Source organism: Ixodes scapularis, unplaced genomic scaffold, assembly GCF_016920785.2.
Source record: "Ixodes scapularis isolate PalLabHiFi unplaced genomic scaffold, ASM1692078v2 PGA_scaffold6__148_contigs__length_123643588, whole genome shotgun sequence".
Lineage (NCBI taxonomy): Eukaryota > Metazoa > Arthropoda > Arachnida > Ixodida > Ixodidae > Ixodes > Ixodes scapularis.
Window position 1 is genome coordinate 103016678 of NW_024609881.1, and position 23876 is coordinate 103040553.

Sequence of the window (23876 nt, forward strand, 5' to 3'; positions counted from 1 at the left end):
CCTATAAATGTAGTGTAAGTTCACCTCCGAACCCTTTTTTTTTTTTTAATCGGGAACACAATAAAATTAGACTTTGAATTTAAAAGAATTAAGGATCTAACAAAAATAAACTACCGTAACCCCGAACTTTCTGCAAAACATTAACCCTGAAAACCCTCCCCGAATCGATACTCCTGTCAAAGCCACAAAAATAAAACGATTAGGTAAATATCGGGGTTCAGCGAATTGCATGTAGAGTATAGTATAATTCTTCTATCGCCAAAATCGCAGTGTTCAAATATAGAAAACTACGATATGTTTCTATCTACGGGCCAGTTTTCGGATAGACTGTTCTACATGAGGACGATGAAAGAGAAAAGTAAAGATGGCTCGGAAGCGCGTGAAGAGCGGGCGCGCGGGGTTAGTTCGAGCCAGAACACCGTCGCAGATGGTACTCATCTTTTCACCATCCACGACTGGCGCCTAATGTGGAGTTGGGTCAGTTGTGGATTCTACCTCTATTTGCTCTGGTCCGGCAGTACTCTTTGTCGCAGTTCATGCCTGCCTCCATATATTGTATACATTTCCGTGTTACAGTGTTCGTCTATAGTTCAGCTGTTTTTTTTTTTTTTACCTTTCTGGCTTTTCGAAACCGGCAATGATGGAATTGTGATTGCGAAAGCCTCATGCAAACATATCGTATTATAGAACATCTTATAACAGCGTGAGCAATATCAAAAGAATGGATTCATAATAATTTTAGATAGGACTTCGTAATTAAATTATGATGGTTTAGGGTGTGTCCGTTTTATTCATATAATGGTTTACATGAAACAAATCCCCTAACCTGTCTGCAGCTCCAACCAATTTGAATCTTCCAGCGTTAATTTTTATATACAGCCTTTTTCAAAAGTTTAGAGCCCACCCCACGTGTGGCAGGATCGGGCTCGCCCGTGCAGCGGCGCTTTTAATGGCTGCGAGATGTTTGAGAGCGAGGGAAACTTCGCTATCTCGTCGCGCTCGCCTTGATAAGACAATGGCGCAAAATAGCGGGTGCGCCGTGCGTCTTGCCTGCGCTCGTTGCGTGCTACTGCCGCGCAGAGGCACTGGCATAGCAAGTTATGGTGCGCTGCCCTCTGCTTTATAAACGAAGCACCGCCAGCCGTCACAGTGAAATTACGTATTTGTCTTCCCTCTTCTTACCTTAAACAAATTATTATGATCTGCGGTGGATAAACACGTTTAGTCGCATGTTCAGGGTTGACATCATGCGCATTATTTGTGTATTTATTGCGCTTCTTCCACGCTGCTGGCTTGTGCGCGGTTTTTACAGCAAAGTAGGGTAATATCAAGTCGCAAAGCTTCTGGCTTTGTAGCCGACGATGCCGATCTGGAGAATATACTACTTTCTTCGCGATCACTTTTGTCTGTAACAGACGCTCAAGCAAGGAGCGCGATAGAAGTGCAATACATACACCAACATTGTACATGATGTCAAGCCTGAACACGCGACGAAACGTGTTTATCAACCGCAGAACATAAGAATTTGTTTAATGTAAGGAGAGGGGAAGACAAACAGGTAATTTCACTGTGACGGCTGGTGGTGCTTTGTTTATAAAGCGCAGGAGCAGCGCATCATCACTTGCTACGGCAGCGCCTCCGCACTGCAGTAGCACGCAACGACAGCAGGCAAAACGCACGGCTCACCCGCTATTTTGAGCAACTTTGTTATCACGGCGAGCGCGACGCGAAAGGCCCCCCCCCCCCCCCCTTTCCCCGAATTTCCCCTTCGCTCTCAAAAACCTCGCAGCCAGCGAGCGCCGACGGCTCCGGCCACGCGCGCGGTGGGCTCTCTGTTGTATTTAAATTTTTCGCAAGTTCTATATACACTACTTAGATGGTGTCACTGTCCACCATTGTGCCCGTGTTGTCAGGGTCGCGTCCCCGTGGCGCTTGACCCCCATGTTTGTTTACCGTTATATAAATCAGTACGTGTTTGGACCTTGACCCTGCCTGACGTGTCTTCTCTTCCGGGGCTTTCCCGCCCTTGGGCTCCGCCGGTCCTCGCCTCACCACTTCGTCATGTGAGACCTCGTCTTTTGCGCAGGCCCACGTAGGCCCTGCGCTTCTTTTTATTTTCACGGGTGGCCGTCATTTTCACGGGTGGCCGTCGCTCTCTTGCCCTATTTGTCTTCGTTTTTTTTTTAGTTGCTCTTTTTTTTACATAGGCTTGTAAGACACAGAACAAATAATTCCTTATGTATACCTACAACTACCTTTTCAATTTTTTGGCCAAAAAAAACGGATTGAAATTAACATGTAATTTGCGTGCCCAGGTGAAAAAATACATCGAAATTACACTTTCATTAGCAATGCTGTTGATCTATTGCGTATAGAGTTCGTTTATCGGTTGACAAAAACCACCGAACTGACATCGAAACGCGGATCTACATGAAAAAAACATTCGCACCAACGACTGTCCTTGATTTGTAGTTAAGGAGCAATACGTTAACAAAACACAGTAATTGTCAGAGCTCGTCGCAACAACTCAAAACGCAGCCTCCCATAAGACTTCGAAATTTTCACGAGATTTGTTTCCTATTTATACTGGCCGAGATTAAGATCTCAAGATTTAATTAACTTATAATGCTATCATGAAGACGAACCAACCTCTGGATTTTTCTTGCGGAGTTGATCACCTTAGCTGTCTCTTGAGTAAACCTAATGAACGAGAATGATCCAAGTATCTGGTTTAACCAAAGTATTGGAGCAGCCAGCGCGCTGAGCGATGTTGTGCGGGCTGGAATATTAATCCCTAGATGTCAAAGGCGAAGGTCAGCAAACTTTAATATTAAACTGACAATGTGAAATTAAGGGTGCAGTTCTCCGCAATCACTTTTTTTTCTAGCCGCAATACAAACGCATACTAATTTTATAATTCAAACATCCATAATATATGTGAGTAGTGGTTTCGCATTTAATTCTAGAGTTCAATTTATATTGAAGAAGATATCTATCTTTCACTGAAAGTTGTTTTGGAAACAATGATTTCTAGTTTCTGTGCTGTCCAAGGGGTGTTATATTTAACCATATCCAGCGTTCCAAGCTAGACGCGGTAGAAAGGTAATAGGTTTTTCATTTTAAAAAGCACCTTTTTTAGCATTGTTTCGACATTTCGATGGGATACTTTGATTTCCTCCAATTTTTTAGTACTTATTCTTGGGAGCTCCTTAATTTCAATGTACCTCAGTGATTTACCTCACGACACCTAATAGTCTGAACACTAATATCATATAGGCAACTAGTTTAGAAATAGCAAACAAAAAAAAATCACTTTCATATAACCTTCTTCCATTAAGCCAAGCATACGAGAGATGATATAGCTTCATTGACGTTCTTTTCTGTTCGAAATAAAAACCCTAGCATCTAAAGCCTCATGAAATCGAATGCATTAACTTCAACTGTCCTATTTTGTTGTCACCACGTTTTAACAAGACAGAAAAAAACGGCGGCTAGAAGTAGTAGACACTTATAAATGCACAGCAACGTCGTCATCGTTTGTCTACCAACTAAAGATTCGAGAAGTGAGAACATGCGAACTTACGGGACGGTACGTGGAAAGGTCCGGTCATGACTTCTTTCAATGTTCGCTGGGCCGTTATCAAAAAAGGATTCTTTAAGTCATCCTGAAACGTGGTGTTGATTCCAAACGCCGCCCGACCAATGTAGTCCATCGCGAGGCCCTGCATTGTCTCGAGCATGCACACCTCCTTGCCCTTGTCGACGTTCTTGTCGAGAACTTTCACAAACACGTCGCCAACTTCAGTGTTGTGATCCATCATCTAGGTATACAAATACAAAAGTATAATCAAGCGTTTTCTTACTTTTAGTGGAGTATTATCTCTGAATTTCTTTGAAACTTTTATCATCACAGGGACCTTAAACAAGCCCACAAGCCCGCCAGAACTCTCAAACTTTTACTTGTGTTAGAAATAGTGAGATCACGTAAAACAATCAACTAGAGATGACGCACGTTTTCTGCATTGTGCTCACTCCCTTGATTATTTTTTTCTTTGCTCTTTGTGCTTTGATTTCTTCTCTTTACCTGGCTCTTGATCCTCTGTTTCTGCCAAGAGAATTTAGTTCATTTTCGCAAACAAGCATTTCCTAACAATTCTCGGGTGTATTATGCATGCAATTCTTAAAATATAATAAATATACTTTTTCAAAAAAAACTTACAAAATATCTCAAACTTTAACTTTAGTTAGACAGACAAAGTACACAGAGAACAAAGGAGAGGGCACAATGCAGGACTTCCGCATGGTCTCACGTCCCTAGTATCTTGCTCTTGTTCGTTTCTCTTTGATTTGTGCTATTTGCTCGTTCATCTTTGCTCTTTGAAGTTTGCTCTTTGCGTGGCTCTTGGTACTCTGCTCTTTGCTTGGCTAGAGTTTGAATTGGTCTCGTAAAAATTATTCGCTAGATAGCAATCGTTCGAAACATTATCAGTGTTTTCTTCATGACTGTAGACAACGGTTCCTGCTATGTCCTCGTTGCAGATACGGCCGACCAACGTCTCTCTGACCTGCTTGATCTTGAGTATAGTGAAACCGGAAGAGATGCACGAGCGAATGTTTTTCCAGTGGGAGCCCTTTGCATGAGCCACGCCCCTGCCGATGAAGGGATGCGTTTGGTTCTTCACCATAGTTAGCTATTAAGAAAAAAAACATAAATAAATCAAACGCGACACACCACATCTTCAAAAAGGAAGACACTTGACACCCCACACTGAAAACCCAAAAGAAACACAACTCCTGCTCCGCATCAACTCATCCACAAATCCATTTCCTCAGAATGGCAGACATGTTTACAATCCTAAAAAATGCGGGAGACAGTATATTTGGATCCACGATTTTATTAATTACGTAAAGCATAACATATATCCGTTTAGTTTCAAGCCCGAAAACCGAATACTGTAGTACTCTGAAGGTAACCAGCGTTGACTTCGGCCTGACTTCAAGATTTGTGTCAACTTTGAACGTGAATTTGTCCATTAGTGCTGTAATGTTTATCTGGAAGCTTGCAAAAATATTTTTTTTTAAAAATCGATGAGACTTGACTAAAATAAAAGCTCTAAGTCAGTATCCTGAGTATCGCCAAAAGTAACACTCACGCCACGGTCGGTGAAGTTGGAGAATTTTTTGACAAAGACGTGCTTCAAGAACTTAAGATCCCGCAACCCAACATTGAAACATCTCCATTGTAGAAGCTGAAAAAATATCGATGACGAATGTACGTTTCTGCGAAGAATGGGGATGTGTATAAGTTGAAACAGCTACTTATTGCGGTAGCCAATTGATTTGTAGACACTGCATTATTATGATGTGTTAAAGACGATGTATTCCATTGAAATATAGTATTAAATAGGGGTTAGCCCGAATTCGCTGATTAAAAATTGCTAAAAGTAGACATATTTTCTAGAAATATGGCGGTGATATGCGAAGATTATGCCTTAGTGTCGTGGTCTTCCAAAATATGACTCCAGTTGTATAAAACTTAGGCAGCCCGTTAACTATGACTTTTTGTGAAGCTGAAATGTAATAAAACAATTTTTGTGCAGCAAAAACACTTCAGAATATTGCGAAATAACAAATAACAACTAAAAATATTATAAACCATGCTGATACCACAATGAACACAGTTTTCAAACGTTAATGTCAATGTAAAGTATAGAGCTTCATGTAATTATTTCTGAGTTTGAACTCTTTTTAAAATCTACCAAAGTTCATTACAATGAGGCTCTTACCCAAATATATCGCCGTATTCCCTGCACCACTTATTCAGAGCCCGGTAAATCCCCTGTAAGTAAAAACAATAAATACCTATCAAAATATGAGTCGATCAGTATTGATTAAACTACGAAATACGCACTCAAGGACACCCTTCAGCAAATCTTACCAAGTCTTCGAAAGTTGATCTAGCAACTTAAATGACACAGCTCTCGCTCTTTTCGGTGGAAATCTATATTTTATCTTTCTTGAAAAACTTCGAATTTCGATTAAATTTTAGTAAACTCATGGTTACGTCTTTATAGCTTAGTGTGTATCACGCAATTTCCAATAGATGAAATCTCGGTAACTGAAAAGTACCATAAGCCTGGGTCATCTTGACTTGCCCACTAATTTCTAAAGCTGGTATTTATCATTCGACAATGTTCTGCAACTAAAAAATTTGTTTATACCAGTATATGCCTAGTATACGCAAAAGGGCGTCCGAAGAGGGGTGCAAGGGGGGAGCCTTCGTACCCCCCTCCCCCCCCCACCCTTCCCCGTGGGATTCCGTCGGTACTGACGACGAGATGTTTCGGTGGCGTACTCTTAGGCTGCGGTCACACTGCTTATACAACGTACAAAAGACCGTCTGCAGTCATGTTGCAAGCATACGCATGTGTGAAGAAAACATGGTTCGAAGATGCTTGAGGCATGTCCGCAAATGCTTCTGTGTCATCATGTTTTTATGCGAATACCGTGCCTGTTGAAAAATGTTTGAGCAGAGTGAATGCGGCTCTGTGGTTACTACTCCTGGCGATATATGACCAAGATTATTAAATGTGAACGACAAGGTCAATGGTATGTGTTGCAAGCACGGTAGAAGCTTGAAACCATCGCGTTCGATCATAAGACCAAAAACAACGTCCCAGTTGACAGTCTTCCTTTACTCTTATTTCCGTGGATGTAAGCGGAATGATGGGGTAAAAGAACTCTGATTTTGCACAAATAAAAATTAACAATACTCTGAAAATAACCATCCAACATATCAATGAGGCGTAGAAACTAGATATTTTCGTCGTTGCGAAAATATTTCTTGAGCAGGTAAGTCAAAAGAAATTCGTCGAAATATCAACTTTTATTAAGAGTGAACACCATACCTTGTCAATAAGGATCGAGATGTAAGTTATATTTTGCTCCTGAAAACCACTGGAAATTAATATGAACAATATTTACTTTTTCATGATATTCCCAAAGATTGCCCCAAATGAAGTTTGGCTTGGGTCCAGGAATTCCGATGTCTTTGAAGTAGGAAAACGTCTTCTTTCTCCATCTGTTAAACATACATACACTCCATACTTGATGGTGCGCCTAACTTGATTCGTGACATTTTAATGATCGATTTAAGGTTGGTATTTCTTGAGTTGTTCAGCGTAATCTTGAGAGCCTATCAGTGTTTGCGCGTCATCGCATCGTAAAAACAGTTCAACAGCTTTCAAAACCGTAATACGTTTTATTGACATCTTGCTTATGCACTTGATTAATCACCCTTATTACAAATTCTAGTAAAATCATAGCTGCCAGACAAAAAAGTTTTGATACAGATGCTTTCTTGAAATGTAGGCCACTTATTCCAGAAATAGCACATCCATGAAGAGAGTAAAAAGTGTATTATACCTTGTAGCACATCTTACAAACAAAAAATATATTTTTTGTCAATGCGAAGGGGTTAAGAGGATAGCACCCTGCTTTCACAACAAATATCGGTTCAATTATTGTTCAGAAATTTATATTTTGATATCAAAATTAGTTTTCAAGTCTCAACTGCGTTCTGTTTGAAAATAGTATATAAAATAGCGTATTTCAAAAAAACTTGCTGGGGATCGTCGAAATTCATCTTTTGTTTAAGCAGATTTCTGTGAAAATTAGCCCCCGCTTTTTGAAATATCATGAATAACTACCGTATTCAAACACTGGCAATAAGTGTTATACAGATACGGCATTCTTTACGGCAAACCAGTAATATACCATATTGCATTTCAATTACATAACTGTTCCTTTACTTGGACTACTTTTGGAGGCGATAGTCTATAGACCTATTTTCGTTTGCTCTGGTCTACAGCCACCTAATAGGTGTATCCGGTATGGACGACGAAAGAATAACACATTTCAACTTGTAAATAGTAAAAACTAGATGGGAGGCAAAACGAGAATGTGTGACGGTTCCACTTATGCCCCAAATGTCTTATATTGACGCGGATATGGCAAAATAAACATTATCACCCGTACTGGAAGTGACAAACTTCAAGATGGCGGCGCCCCTGTGAAAAAAGGTCTATATTACAGAACAGCTTCTTTTTTTAAGTAGTTTCATGATGTTTGGTTGACTCCGTCATTTTAGTGGAGCCAGTCTCTGCGTCATAAACTTCAACAACTCACCTTAAGGCCTGTCCAAACAGGATACTACAAAACTCACGACTCCGGCAAATCGTGTCGCGCTCCGCTTCCGGCCGTCGGAGGGAAATTTCCCTCCGTCAAAGCTCCCGGGGGGAAACCTCCCCCCGTCAAATCTCCCCCTCGCTTCCTCCACGGCGGCCTTGCTCTGCTCATCACGTGGGTCCGGAGAGCCACTCACACGCTCTGTTGGCTGTCGGTCAATCGCTCAAGGCCTCCGCTCACAGTACGGAACCGCGTCGGACGCCATCACGACGAAAGTGAATCTCGACAAAGAAAGCAGATCCGAGGCGGGCGAAACACACCCTTCGACGCAGGAATGTCCCAAATCCACCCGAAACGGGACCCCCTTGGCCTTCGAGCCGAGGCGACGGCGGTACGCGAGGGCGTTGGCGAGGTGAGCCAGACGCAGGTGGCGTGTGACGTCAGAGAAAGGTGGAGGAGGCGAGGAGAGAAGTTGGGATCGTGAACATTTTCACGACTCCTGCAAAAATTTTCACGACTCCGACAAATCGTAAAAACAGAAGCGTCCTCTTCGATTTTCACGATTTGTCGGAGTCGTGCGTTTTGTAGTGTCCTGTTTGGAGACCCCTTTAGGAGGCTGATGACCAGAACGACCAAAAGGGTTGACACGGCGACGATGACGAGCATCCCTCTTTGGATATTTCAGGGGCTACGTTGATGTCTGCGATACCTGCACGCCCAAAGTGCGGGCCTCTTTGTATTAATCCTGTCAGATACCTATTTTAAAAAAGACAACTCGTATCACTGGCCGCCTATCATCGTACATTCATCACCCTTAAGGCCCGCTCACACTCTTGCGACTGCTTGCGACCTCTTAAACCTGGGTTCCTTAAAACTTCTTAAACCAGAAAACACACTGGCGCCATCTATTGGGATGCAGTGTAAACTCGGCGGTCCGGCATATTTTTTTTTTATTTCTCGCGCAATATCCTTTCTTTTTTGGCTCGAAAAGCTTTTGTCAATGTTATAAACGAGCCTTTCTATGGGTATTACGCACATTTGACCTCGGAAATCCCGCAAAACCTTCGCTTTTGTGAAATGCAGTTCTAGGGTCACCGCATAGATGGCGCCACAATGTCAATGTGTTCCCTCATTCTAGAAACATTTAAGAAGTTGTAAGAGATCTCGTCTCTCTCAGTCGTACTCGGTCGCAAGAGTGTGAACGGGCCTTTAATCTAAACAACTGGTTTCCATGACAATAGACGAAATGCGAAACTGCTTGTGGTCTCTCAGAACTGTGCACGCGGCCATCTTAGTAGCGTCCAGTATCTTGAGTTTCGGTTTCTACGCATTTCCAGGGCATGGACGCTTTGTCACTAAGTGCGATGCGGAAACTTTTTCGTATTCTGACTTCCGATCACCGAAAGTGGACAAAGGACTAGGTCGTCATGCCTTTCATCTCTGAGGACCCTTCCAATTCTTTTCTCGATGCGAATACGCATGAAGTCGAACTGTTTGGCGGTAGACTGCTCCACGCCAATACATGCGACTCAAATTTAAGGTGGTGTTTTTTTTTTCTTAATTGTTACTAACAAAAGCTTTTTTTGTGTGTGTGGAAAGCTTTCTGTTTTAAAGGAAACTGTGCCCTCGGCAATATATTTCAAGCGTTGCAAAGAGCTCGAATTTCTTTCAGGTAGCACTGACCTCAAGCACAGTTGATGGGTGTTGCGCTATTAATAAAGATTTCTTCAACCCGGGCAGTATAACTGCATTGACTTTCTGGAAACTACCCCCGAGCTTATTTGCACTAAACGAAATTTTTACGTCGGCTCTGACAAAAAAAAAAAGGAAAAACATAAAGGAGATTGTGAAATGAAGTTGGCACCACCCGTGTTGCTCCACTCGACGTCCGCAACGTTAGTTTTCGCAGCCGACGACATCGAAGTCGAACGCCATGTTCGATGCAATCGAACGCCACTTTCAACAAAAAAAAAAGACAGAAAAATACCGTCTCTGTGAGTGTTGAGCAAACAGACACGTCGTCCGTGTATGTTGTGTTTTCTATTCTACATGACCGCACTTAAAATATTCAAAAATATTATATCAACACACTCTCCTGTTTATTTTTAGAGGTGTTTTACAAACCTCGTTTACCGACGCCGAGAAAACCGTTTACCGTTTACCGAGAAAAGGCAAAACAAAAAAAGTATTTTTTTTAATGCAGCGGGCTACAAAAAAAAAATGGCCACATTTTTTTCTTTAAACTTAAAAATTATACGCAGGTCTTTGTGAAAAATAATTAAAACTAAGTTGATACCCGTCGATAGCAAATGTATGGGAACGCAGATTTAGTGTCTAGAAAATAATATTCGTGAGTGGGCATGGAAGCTTTCCAGCTACTTCTTCAACGCTTACTTCTAAAACTTTCTCAATTAAACATAAATGACAAAATCGTCAGTTGGATCTCATCATTTCTCACCAATCGTAAGCAGTATGTATGTATAGATGACACGTCCTCGCCCGCCATTACAGTTAAATCCGGAGTTCCACAGGGCAGCGTCTTAGGTCCACTTTTGTTTCTCATCTACATAAACGACTTACCTTCACTAATCTCGTCATCAGTAAGGCTTTTTGCTGATGACTGTGTACTGTACCGCCGAATTTCTCATCCTAGCGATTCGGAACTCCTTCAACGCGACATCGACATCTTGGGTGAATGGTGCTTAACATGGCAAATGAACATAAATGTTACTAAAACCAAGCTCGTTTCTTTTAATTCCTCAAAACACCACAATCCCTCGTACTCAATTTTTTGCGATCCTATTTTATCTACTCATTCATACAAGTACTTAGGTATCACTTTTACCGATGATCTAACCTGGAATGCCCATATCGAAAACATCGTTAATACATCATTAAGAACTCTGGGATTTCTGAGAAGGCATTTATACCTTGCTCAACAGGACGTGAAACTTACTGCATATAAAACCCTCGTTAGATCGAAACTTGAATTTGCTAGCACCATATGGGCTCCTCATCAACTTTACCTCATTAATAGACTAGAATCAGTCCAGAATAAGGCCGTCCGCTTCATTCATCGAAACTACAGTACGAAAATCAGTGTCTCCCAACTAAAGGTTCTTTCTAATTTAACTTCTCTTGAATCACGTCGGACAGTCGCTCGCCTTACTCTTTTTCATAAGTTTTATTACAACATGCCATCATTCATGCTCACTCACTGTAAGCCTGCCTCATACATTTCTTTGCGTCATGATCATTCCTTAAAAATTGCACCTATGTTCGGTCGCACTAATAGATACAAATACTCTCCTCTTGCTCTGTCCATTAAAAATTGGAATTCTCTCCCTAACGACATAGTCACTGAACAGAACGAAATAATATTCCGCGAAAAAACTTCGGCTTTGGTTCCATGATATGTTTTCCGCGCCATGTCTGCTTGTGTTTACTATAAATTGCACACTGTGTTCCCAGTTCTGCTGTGCCCGGTTTGTGTAAACTTTGTTCCGAATCCTGTATAGTTCGTTCTTTGTTTTTGCTTGTTGTTAATTTTTCACCTCAGTTAGTTCTTTGATTGCCATTCCATCTTGCATTTGATTGTATTTTTCTACCCCCCCCCCCCCCCTCATGTAATACGTTCGAACGAACGTCTTTGAGGCGAATAAAACTTGAAAACTTGAACTTGAACTATGAAGTACTTGAACTTTTTCATCTTCGTATTGCAGTTCCTGAGCGAGCTCGGACGCGGGTCCCAACCTGATCGGCAGCATGACGACAACTTTGCTGCTTTCCAAGTGCCAGTGTACCCCTGCTGCGGTGTCATCCACCGACGTGAACTGCCCCCGCATCGAAGGACTGAACCGATCACCAGCATCACCTACGGCATCGACACCACCTGTGCCGCCTATAAGAGGCGACTTCGACGCGCTGCTCGCCCGTGGGCATGGAAGCTTTCCAGCTATGAAGTACTTGAACTTTTTCATCTTCGTATTGCAGGTTAGTAAACAGAGATCCTGTCATTGTTTCTGTTCTAATAATATTTGCCTTTTTAAGCTTCCATGCCCTGAAGCCTGCATTGAATCATTTAGAGTGTTGTTACTCCTTTTGTGCGGTGACGTAGAGAGAAATCCAGGCCCTATGTCAAAGGTTGAGGTTGAATTTGTGCAAGATCTCAACAACGATATCCTAAAACTCGAGAGTATATTAACCTCACTTCAACAGGAAGTACTCGAACTCAAGGCAAAGCTAAAACAAACCGATGAAACGCTCTTAGCGGTTTCCGAACAGAATACTCTGCTAACTAATGAACTGAGAGAAAGACTAAAACAAACCGATGAGTCTCTTCTAACGGTTACAGGACAGAACGCTCAGTTAAATAACGACGTAGCATCAATAAAGTTGAAGGAGAGGGACGCTGCCACAAGTGAAGAGCCTCAGTTATCGGCCGCTCTACGTGATCTATCTAATCTAAAAACGCGCTGTGATGATGCGGAGGGCAGGTCCCGTAGATCAAATCTGTTATTCTTCGGTCTCCCTGATAAAGATAAGGAAACTTGGAATGAGTCCGAAGGTTTGGTCGTCGAACTGTGCTTCGAAAAACTCTGCATTCGTGTTGACCCAATCAGAATCGAAAGAGCGCGTCGTTTGGGCTCCTTCAACGAACGAAAGTGTCGCCCAATTATTGTTAAGTTCTCTTCATTCAAAGAAAAAGAAAGTATAATGTCATCAGCATACAAACTAAAAAACTCGCCTTTTGCTATCAGTGAGGATTTCCCGGTATGTGTCCGACTCGCGCGCCGCAAACTGCTTGAATTTGCCCGATCAAAGGGTTTGCCCTTTAGACTTCGTCACGACAAGCTGTTGATGGATGACAAGTGCTTTATATTTGACACGGTGCAGAGTTTGGTTCGAGAAAAAAAAAACAGGCGTCTACGCCGCTTCCCTTTCTCGCCGCGCCCCCATCAGGTTCTGTCGACCAGAGTCAAACGCAACTGTGATGTGCCCGTTGAGCATTCTGTACTGTTCACTAACATTAGAAGTTTCATACCTAAAAGGGAAGACGTGCACTCTTTGATTGATACATGCAACGCCGACTTTGTTTTTCTTACTGAAACATGGTTAAACCCTGATATCGCTGACGCAGAATTGTTTCCTCCACATTTTGGCTTTCGTGTTTACCGAACTGACCGCGTCGGAAAGAAAGGGGGTGGTGTTCTTTTAGCTGTGAATAAGCGTATCCCATCAAGGCTTATCTCGGTAGAAACAAGCCTGGAAATCGTCTGGGTATGCCTTACCTCTAAGCCAAGTATTATAATGGGTGTATGTTACAGGCCGCCAGATAGTGGTAGGGATTTCATTACTGAGCTTCATAAGTGTCTCCTTCAGGTTACATCCCTTTTTTCTAGTGCCACCCTTGTACTTCTTGGAGACTTTAATTTCCCAGACATTGACTGGACTGCCCTCTCCTCCGGCAGTGCTTTTTCCGATGCTTTTGTAGACCTTTGCCTTGACTTTAATTTTTCCAACGTTATCACTCAACCAACCAGAACTACCAAAATCTGCAGCAATGTGCTGGACTTGTGCCTAACGCAAGAGCCAGACCTTATCAGTAACGTTACATACTTACCCGGCATTAGTGACCATCTTGTTATCGAATTAACACTCTTCCTTACCACTCCTCACAAATCACGCTATACTAAATTCATTCGGAATTACGCGGGTGCCGACTATAGCTCTATCAACTCTCAACTGGAACACTTCTACGACACGTTCTTTAACGGTTTTGAGGAAAGATCTGTCAACGATAACTGGACGCTGTACAAAGATAAACTAATTCAACTTATTGAGTCTTTCATACCACTCACTCGTGTCATCTCTGATAACAACAATCCGTGGTATAACAAAACCATTCATAAGCAGGCCAACAAAAAAAAAAGGCTTTATAGACAGGCTAAGTGTTGCGACACACTGGAAGCCTGGAACAAATACCACGATTGTGCAACGGGATGCAAAACAGCTATAAATGAAGCGAAAACTAAATTCTATACTCGGGACCTCTCCAACATTTTGGTTAACAAGCCAAAGAAATTTTGGAAGATTATTAATCCTTCTACGTCGTCTCCCTTGCAATTCACTGACAACAGCGGGCATAATCTTTCCGATCACCAAAGTGCTCTTTCACTTAATAACTTATTTAGTTCTGTCTTTACAGAAGAAAACCTGATTAATATTCCTGTCCCACGCCAGTCATTGCACACTCCTATGGGGCCCATCACTTTTGACTATGCCGGCGTCCTGAAAGCAATTAAGAACTTGAAGCTGTCTTCCAGCTCAGGGGATGACCAAATCGATTCGAAGGTTCTAATAAACACGAAACACATTTCCGCAGCTTTTCTTTGTGACATATTTTCCCAGTCAATTAAACTTTCTGAAATTCCGAGGGATTGGAAAATTGGAAACGTAACCCCTGTGTTCAAATCTGGTGACCGCCACCTAATTACAAACTATCGGCCCATCTCCCTAACTAGCGTATCATCTAAGCTCATGGAACACGTACTTTACTCCAATATAATCAATTATATAGAAAATAACAACCTACTTTTTAATCACCAACATGGTTTTCGGAAAGCGTACTCTTGCGAAACCCAAACTAACGGCATTTCTTCATGACATTCACGCAGGTTTTAATACCAACATTCAGACTGACGCCATTTTTCTCGACTTTTCTAAAGCGTTTGATAGGGTCCCTCATCAACGTCTTAAAATAAAACTTAACGAATTTAAGATCCATCTCACTATCGTAAATTGGATATCCGAATTCTTGACTAACCGCACCCAGTACACCACCATTAATATCTCTAAATCCCCCTCGTGCCCGGTAACCGGTGACCCTTTGAGGTCACGTGACCTCAAAGGGTCACGTGACCCTCTGAGGTCACGTGACCCCCAGAAGTCACGTGACTTCAGGGGGTCACGTGATTCCTGGGGGTCACGTGACCTAAGGGGGTCACGTGACATCGGGAAGTCACGTGACTTCTGGAGGTCACGTGACTTCTGGGGGTCACGTGACCTCGCGGTTACGCCGACGGCGTCGCCAACGGCGACGGCGACGCCGACGCCGCTCAAGCCGGAAACGGGCCCCTAAGAGCTGCGCTCTAAAACCAACAAAATAAAAATACAGTGCTCTCAGCCTCTTTGTTTTTGTTTTGTTTTGTTTTTTCGCGTGGCATCCGCGAGCAAGGTGGGTAAGCGGAACACCACCTAGACTGAAAGAGGCCTCTCCACCTGTCTACATCGTGTGACGTCAATGGATGTGTCCGGCGTCTCTGGTCATCTCGGCTCGGCTCGACAATACCGAGCGGAGCCTCCGAGTTCTAGTCCATTCGCCCACGCTGTTCGTCCGTCGTCAAATGCGACCTCGAATTCGTTGGATACGCAGTGGTCAAAGTAGAAGGTTTTTAATATTTACACAGAGCTTAGAACGTCCATATTGTTGCGTGCTTCGCGGAAGTTCGTCGTCGTCCTTTAGTGAACTCTCGTGATCAGCAGGATTCTCAGATTAAACCTAAACCAGTTAAGGTTTAGTCATTCGTAAAAGACACGTAGAAATATCGTTACACACAAAATTACATAGAACTAAAAAGCAGCGTAGTTGTCAAGAAAAATTACCATCTACAAGTCCAACAAAGCGAGGCCTAACCGAAACCCTTTCCTGCTTATTCCGATCTCAAATTACTTTCCGTGCAGATATCCAGGGGCCCACGTTTCATGCACGTTTCTTCCACATCACAGTGCACATCACAGCCCACACTGTCACGTACAGATCATCCCTGGTTCGGTAAGAAATCACTTCAAACTGAAGAACGAATTCGACGAAACGCGCTATACGTCTCCGCCGCCATTGCGGAACGACTGGAAAATGAAGATGTCAGGCGGCCGTGCCCTTAGCGCAACGTTAAAGGAAGAGAGGAGAGGCCTTAAAATCTAGTTGGTGTTGGTGAGCGAAGACGCGACCTAAAAATACTAGGTTTGGCAGGTCATGTGCACTGACAAACTCGAGAGCTGCACACTCGAGAGCTACTTGTCTTTCGAAGCGAAATGACGGGAACGTACCTGGACAAACTTGATGGGAGCCGAACGCCCGATTGCCCCCCAGCCAAGTGGCTCGCAGATTCTTATCCGTGTAGCTATCGTCTCGGTAGAGAAACTATGGTTGCAATCAGGACATGCGCACAGTTCAAAGAGCAGCGGGGCCGCTCTTCGCGAACTAACTAATCTTAAATCAGCATCAACACGCGCAAAGGAACAAATAAAGCCAGATCAAGCAACATAGTTGACATGGGACGCTATAGGCTTAAGCCAGTCCCACTACGAAAACAAGCGCCCGCACAGTGCCTTTGAAGGCGCGTACTTGCGACAGTTGTTTTCTGCAAACTCTACTCTGTTTCATACTTAGTGTGCAACGTTGTCAAACCTACTGGCGCCAGCATGGGGCTTGATCTCGTTGACCATTTGCACGCGTACTCGCGCAAACAAAACCATAGATGAAGCCACGCGCTCAGCTTTGACAGCGCTGCACGCTAAGTATGAAACCGAGAGGAAGTCTCCCTCTGAACACCTGGGTGAACTCAGAACGACTCGCACTCATAAAATATAAACGAGCTCAACTAGCTACGCTCGCTGAGAACGCCGCAAACGCCGGCAGCCATGTTTGTTATCGTTTAACTTCATAGAGTGTTTGCTCTTCTTATTTGGGGGTCATCCTGGGAAAGGTGCGCGAGGGACAATTTGTTTAGGCGAGTCCGGGACGGGGGACTCGGATTGTCCCACCTGTTTCTCCGTCAGGTAGTGAATAGATTTTTGTTTTTTCGGGACACTTCCGACCCTTTTCTAAGAACTGTGTGTCAGCTGAGGTTGGCGCGAGCGCTGCCTCAGCTGATAGTGTCGCCCACAGACTGTATACCCGGTCATGTTCGTGGTTATTTCAGAGAAATTGTGAGCTCTTTTTGGCTGTTGCAGACACGTTTTTCTATGGATTATTTAAGTACCGTTACACGTAAAAAGCTCTATAAAGATTTAAGAAGCAGCGTATTTTCTATACCTAGGTACAGAGCCATATACTGGGAAGGCCTAGGGCAGGATGTTTTGAAAAGAATGAAGAGGATCCCAGTTAAGCCGGGGGTTAAAACTTTCTTCTTTAAACTTCATACCGGAACGTTATCAGTTAGAACATATTTAGAAAGAATAGACAGTTTAGTCCCTTGGGGAACAAACTGTTACACTTGTAAAGTCCCCGAGACTATTGAACATGTTTTTTTTTACATTGTTGGGAGGAGGTATTCTTCTGGGATGTGCTCCAAAGAACCCTACACAAAGATTTTCCTTTAGACCAACACGGTATTAGATTTTTGGCAATAGACAATGAAGGAGGGGTGCCATTGGATTTGCTAATGCTTCTGGGCCTCCACAGTCTATGGCTCTCCCGCACCGCGAGGCTCCATGACGATGCCGATGCTCGACCGGCCAGGATGTATTTTCGCCAAAGTGTTGTGGCGTGCGTAGAATATTTAAAAACAGAAGCTGATGTACCAGATTGGGTATCCAGAATCGAACCGTTAGAAACGTTGAGATACTTTTGATGTGACGTCAACCATCGAAGGGATTATTGTTTCATACTTCCTTTTCATTTGTATATGATTGACATGTAACCATGTGTGTGTAATGTAAATATGGGTGTGTGTGTGTATTTTCGGTTTAAAAAATCAGGTAATAAAGAGAAAAAAAAACGGGGATCGGTGGCCGAGTGGGCTAAAGCGCACACCCAGCTCGACGCGCGTGGAGCGATAGCTCGCGCTGCAGAACCCAGGGATCCTGGGTTCGAGCCCCACCCCTCCCCGTTTCGATCTGGATGAGCATCGTACCGGCGTGCGGTCGTGTATCCCTACTGCGTGGTGCACGTTAAAGACCCCAGGCTAGCGGTTGTACTGCACTGGCTAAGTTGCTCATCTACAGCTGGGAGACTCGTCGCAACTTTATATAGCTGACCAACGACTCGCTGTATAAATATCCACATAACCCAATTTGCTCTTTTTTTCAATATGGGCGGGGCCTGGAGCGAGACCACGCTCACCTAAATTGCCTCTAACGCCGTAAATATCGTACCAATTTATTTAGTTTTCCGTGGAAACATTTACATATCATACGTGCCCATTTAAGCTTTTCAATTTTCTTAAGTCTTTTCAAGAATGTTTGAGGAAATAAATCAATTTTTCGTTAAAATCATAAAGAGTCACTTCGTCCATTACGGAACGTTTTTTTACGCAGATAAAAACACCCACCCTAACACACGTGTTCGATCCAAGCCCCGCATTTCTTAAGTTGTAAATACTATAAAAAAAATGAAAGCCGTTTACAACTCCCTGTAACGCCGAATTAGAGCGCAGCTCTTGAGGAGGAGGAGGGAAGGGTACTGAGGTTCACGTGTTTTCAGGGGGGGGGGGGGTCAAGTGACCTCGAGGGGGGTGGTCACGTGACCTTGGTGGGGTCACATCCCCTCCCCAAGGTCACGTGGGGGTCACGTGACCTGCGAGTGTCACGTGACCACGGGGGTCACGTGACCTCAGGGGGTCACGTGACCCCCAGAAAAAATTTTCCGCTAGATTTAGCGGGGAAATTTTTTCCGCTAAATTTAGCGGGGAAAATTTTTCCGCTATTTAGCGGGGAAATTTTTTCCGCTAGATTTAGCGGGGAAATTTTTCCGTTAGATTTAGCGGGGAAATTTTTTCCGCTAGATTTAGCGATGAATTTTTCCGCTAAATTTAGCGGAGAAGTTTTTCCGCTAGATTTAGCGGGGGAATTTTTCAGCTAAATTTAGCGGAGAAATTTTTCCGCTAGATTTAGCGCGGAAGTTTTTCCGCTAGATCTAGCGGGGAAATGTTTCCGCTAGATTTAGCGGGGAAATTTTTCCGCTAGATCTAGCGGGGAAATTTTTCCGCTAAATTTAGCGGGGAAATTTTTCCGTTAGATTTAGCGGGGAAATTTACCCATAATGCACCGCGCGGTTACGCCGACGCCGACGGCGACGCCGACGCCGCTCAAGCCGGGAACGGGCGCCTAAGAGCTGCGCTCTAAAAAAAAATCAAGTACAGGCTCACCTTTTTGGCAGACATCAAATATGAATAAAGAAAATATAAATAAAGAAAAAATTTCCCCGCTAAATAGCGGAAATTTTTCCGCTATTTAGCGGGGAAATTTTTTCCGCTAAATTTAGCGGGGAAATTGTTCCCGCTAGATTTAGCGGGGAAATTTTTCCGCTAAATTTAGCGGAGAAGTTTTTCCGCTAGATTTAGCGGGGGAATTTTTCAGCTAAATTTAGCGGAGAAATTTTTTCGCTAGATTTAGCGGGGAAGTTTTTCCGCTAGATCTAGCGGGGAAATTTTTCCGCTAGATTTAGCGGGGAAATTTTTCCGCTAAATTTAGCGGGGAAATTTTTCCGCTAGATTTAGCGGGGAAATTTACCCATAATGCACCGCGCGGTGACGCCGACGCCGACGGCGACGCCGACGCCGCTCAAGCCGGGAACGGGCGCCTAAGAGCTGCGCTCTAAAAACAACTCGACATCGCAATCATGCGTTGCCTTTTTTTTTCTCTTATAAAAGCGCAACTAAACAACGCGAACGCCCCCTTCCTCTAAGATTGACGTCATTCTGGGTTTCTGCGGCGTTTAGGGTAAACGTTGGTTGAGTCTGTTTCCTAAAAAGAGAATCTCGAAATCCATTTCGGTGCCCGTTTATTAAAAGTACATATTATTAATGCACCAAGTAGTTTAAACTGCGCCTCCTAAGATAACCTCTGACGTTCCCGGAAAGACGGTCCAGTTTCTTTTCGCGTCATCCGGAGCAGAATAAAGTACACAATCGTCGCCGGCGTTCCCATCAGCTGCGTACTGAGCGTGGCTGCAGTTCCAAAAGTCAACGTCTTGAGATAGCGAAACAATCGGCGCCGCATCCGACTCTCGAACACGCGCAGGTCCTGAAACTCGTCCAGCACAACTTTGTGCCCGAAGTTTGCGGAACGCGCTAATTGGACTCTCGCGACACTGACGTCGCGCCCAGAGCCGTATATCGCGCCGAGTGAGTTGTCAATCATTACAACGCTCATTTCTTTGAGAGGGGCAGAATGTAGCAAAGTTCATCGGGGCACGCGTGCAGCGCGTGAGAGGCGCGAGGGGCCCGCTGATTGAACGGCTTCGCTGATGACGTAGCGCCCGTTTGTCCCTACATCCCTACACCAAGCTAAAATTAATGCATTGCAGATTGTCCCTAGGCGACCTGTTGACGCTCCAAATCCCTCCAAAGTTTGTGTAAAAAAAAGTGAAAGCCGTTTACAACTCCCTGTAACGCCGAATTAGAGCGCAGCTTTTTAGGAGGAGGAGGGAATGGTACTGAGGGTCACGTGCTCTCGGGTGGGGTGACCCCCCCCCCCCCGAGGTCACGTGACCTCGGTGGGATCACGTGACCTTGGGGGAGGGGGGTCCACGTGGGGGGTTACGTGACCCCCCAAGGTCAGGACCCTCGTCCGGCGCTCGGAGTCGCCGGCAGGATGCGCCCATTCTTGCATGGTCGTCGGAAGGTCTTCAAGAAGAAGAGTAGCCCAGGCTGCTTGACGCTGGGCAACCAGAGCTGCGCACTCCCAAATGAGATGGTGAAGTTTCGGGAGGGCATCTGGGTCTTTGCATCGCTGGCAGCGAGGGTCTGGTGGGACATAGTAAGGGTCAAGTTTACGTTGCCGGGTCAGCTCGAAGCGATAGGCATGATGAGGCGTGACCTCATCATGCCTGTCCTAATCCGTCGAAGCAGGACCATCTGAGGCCTACGGAACGTGTTTTCGGGTATTGGAAACTGTTCTGGGGTCCAAGAGGCGTCGAGTCGGCGTTTCCAGTCCCGACGGACGAGGCGAACAGCATCGACAGGGTCGTACACGTAGGCTTCGTCTTCGGGAAACTGGTCATCGTTGGGCGACGCGGGAGGCACCGGTAAGGTCCGCTGGGAGGAGGGGAAATTTCTATGCAGCTCCTCCAATGCAGCCTTGTGGGCCTTCTCGTTGCCGTCAATTCCCGCATGTCCTGGAACCCAGCGTATGCTGACTCGGACTTTTCGATGGCGGTACAGGCGAAGTGCAGCGTCGTAACGATGTGAGTAGATGCGTTTTAAGCGCGCGAATCGTGTTCTGAGAGTCTGTGAACACCGTAAGCGTGCCGGGCCCTGGATTCCTGACCTCATACGTCTGGAGGGCGATGAGGGCGGCGCGGGCTTCGGCTTGTTCGGGCGATGAAAGGGTCACGTTAGTGTTTGCAACAACGATAGGATCGCACTCTGCAGGATCATGGGACTGGAACACTGCAGCTGTCGCAGACCAACCGAATGCGTGCAGGGCAGCATCCGTATTCGCGATGACCTGGGCAGGGTCCTGAGATAACGCGGTGACCTCGGCTTGTGTTGACGAGCATAATGCTCCCGACGCTTGGCGTGGCGCTTGGCATCCATATTTCGCGGGACAGGCCGGGCATGTTGCGTGAGATCAATAAGATCCCATGGAGGCTTTAGGCGGCAGGTCGTTTATGTTCGTTACAGCTACTCCAATGAAACGAGCAACTGCCCCCCCCCCCCCCCCCCCCCCCCCTGGAGCGTAAGGCTCAAGTCGGGCCATGTGGATGTCGAGCTGCTGCTCTAGTGTCTCTCGAAGGTCGACGAGGTGCAGGCACTTGCGACTTTGCGTGGCGGAGCGGACTTGGGCCCTCGTTATAATGAAACACATCATCATTTCACTCCGCCAAGGACGTAGACGCCACGCTTGAGAGCGACCACGCCGCGTCGGTCGCTTGGGCCGGGGTCGCGCTGCTCATTCATCGTGCGGGGGATGGCGTGCGGACGCGAGCCGCCGCGGTGTCCGTGGTTCGGGTGGCGCGTGCCGAGTTTCTCTTTGAACTTGTTGCCCCGCGACATTCGGGGCACGGATTTCGCGGTGGCTCGTGCTCTAATATGTCTGGGGGCTGTCTTTTGTGTGGTGTCGGACCGGCATGGCCCCCGCTTTGGGGACTGGCGTTTGTCCTTGGTTTAAATAAACGTTGTTCTCACCTCAACTCACCCCAAGGTCACGTGACCTCGGGGAGGAGGGTCACGTGACCTGGGGGTGTCACGTGACCTCGGGGGAGGGGGGGGTCACGTGACCGCCCAGAGAAATTTTTCCGCTAGATTTGGAGGGGAAATTTTTCCGCTAGATTTAGCGGGGAAATTTTTTCGCTAGATTTAGCGGGGAATTTACCCATAATGCACCGCGCGGTTACGCCGACGGCGACGGCGACGCCACTCGAGCTGGAAACGGGCGCCTAAGAGCTGCGCTCTAAAAAAGTGATTAGAAACCTCGTTTGTCGAAGCTGTCGCTGACGTCAATGTGACGTTTCACAACTTTGCGAGAGCCGTGGTTTCAGCCCGAAATCTTCGCTTCGAATCGAGGCGAAGTTAAACTTTGTCAACATGGCGGTGCCCTACGCTGCGGCCGAGCATATCTTCCGCCACCGCCGGCGTCGCTACCGAGACCACCGGGACGCCTTTGAACTCCCCGACGACGACTTTCGGCGACAGTACCGGCTATCGAAAGCCGTTGTGCGTTGACTCTGCGACGAGCTTCGTTCCGCGCCCGGACTTCGAGGCGGCGGACAATCGCGTCTACCATGACCGTGGAACAACAAGTTCTCTGCGCGCTCCGGTTCTTCGGAACCGGTAGCTTTCAAGGCATGGTGGCGACTGACGAGAACCTGTCAGTCTGCCACATGACTGTGAGCCGGGCTGTCAGAGTTTTTGCGGTTGCCATCGTTTTCTCTGTAATATCCGAAGAGGTACTACTATGCTGGTATACAATTCAGAATGTTGGAAAACGAACAAGAACCGGGGTAATTCTTGGGTAGGGTCGAGTCTCCCGGCAGCCGGCAGAATTATGTCCCCGAAATTCTTCTGGCAGTCGTCACTCATTGGCGGTCAAATCAGTTCACCGAACGACGTGTCATCGACAAATCGTTTCATCGGCACGCGATGTAATCACATGAAGGAGATTTTCTTCAGTTAGAGGTGTATACACATTAAACGTTTTCACACCTTTATACATGTGAGTGAGGTGTCCCATAACTAACACCCTATTAGGTGTAGCGATAGACCTTTTAAAGAAAATGAAAACCTCACACCCTTAAAAATGTGTGATTTTTTAAGCACGTTTCTTAAAACGTGTTAATGCACAACACCTTTTTATAAAGATGTAAAACTACAATACTCCTTCTTGTAAAGGTGTAATTACCACAGTACACTTCTTTTTTGGCTTGGTACCCAATAAAATGACTGAACAAATAAATTACACAAACGAGTCGCCGAAACAGCACGTCGCTACTTGGCCAGTGTAGAGGCAATTTCAGCCGAAAACCGGCTCCAGTATTGGCCGGATGTACGGTTTTGCGCCTCGTCCCGACATCCGGCAGGTAGCAGCGTACCGATGCAAATAAACAATTCATGTTTAATAGCACTGGCACCACTGATCTCTCAGTAGGCTGGATCGCGGATAGAGGCCTGTATTGCTGGGGTCGAGCGGCACCACCGGCAGTCATCGTTTGACACGAGCTAATGCATGCTATAAGAGAAACGGGA

General features: G+C 45.2%; 2 pseudogenes; one reads left to right on the forward strand and one right to left on the reverse strand.

The window, feature by feature from the left end:
* The window catches only part of LOC115309327, a 39205-nt pseudogene extending 30352 nt beyond the window's left edge, over positions 1–8853 (reverse strand).
* A 3020-nt stretch (positions 8854–11873) lies between these two features.
* LOC120849118 lies at positions 11874–12872 on the forward strand (annotated as a pseudogene).
* The last annotated feature ends 11004 nt before the right edge of the window (positions 12873–23876 follow it).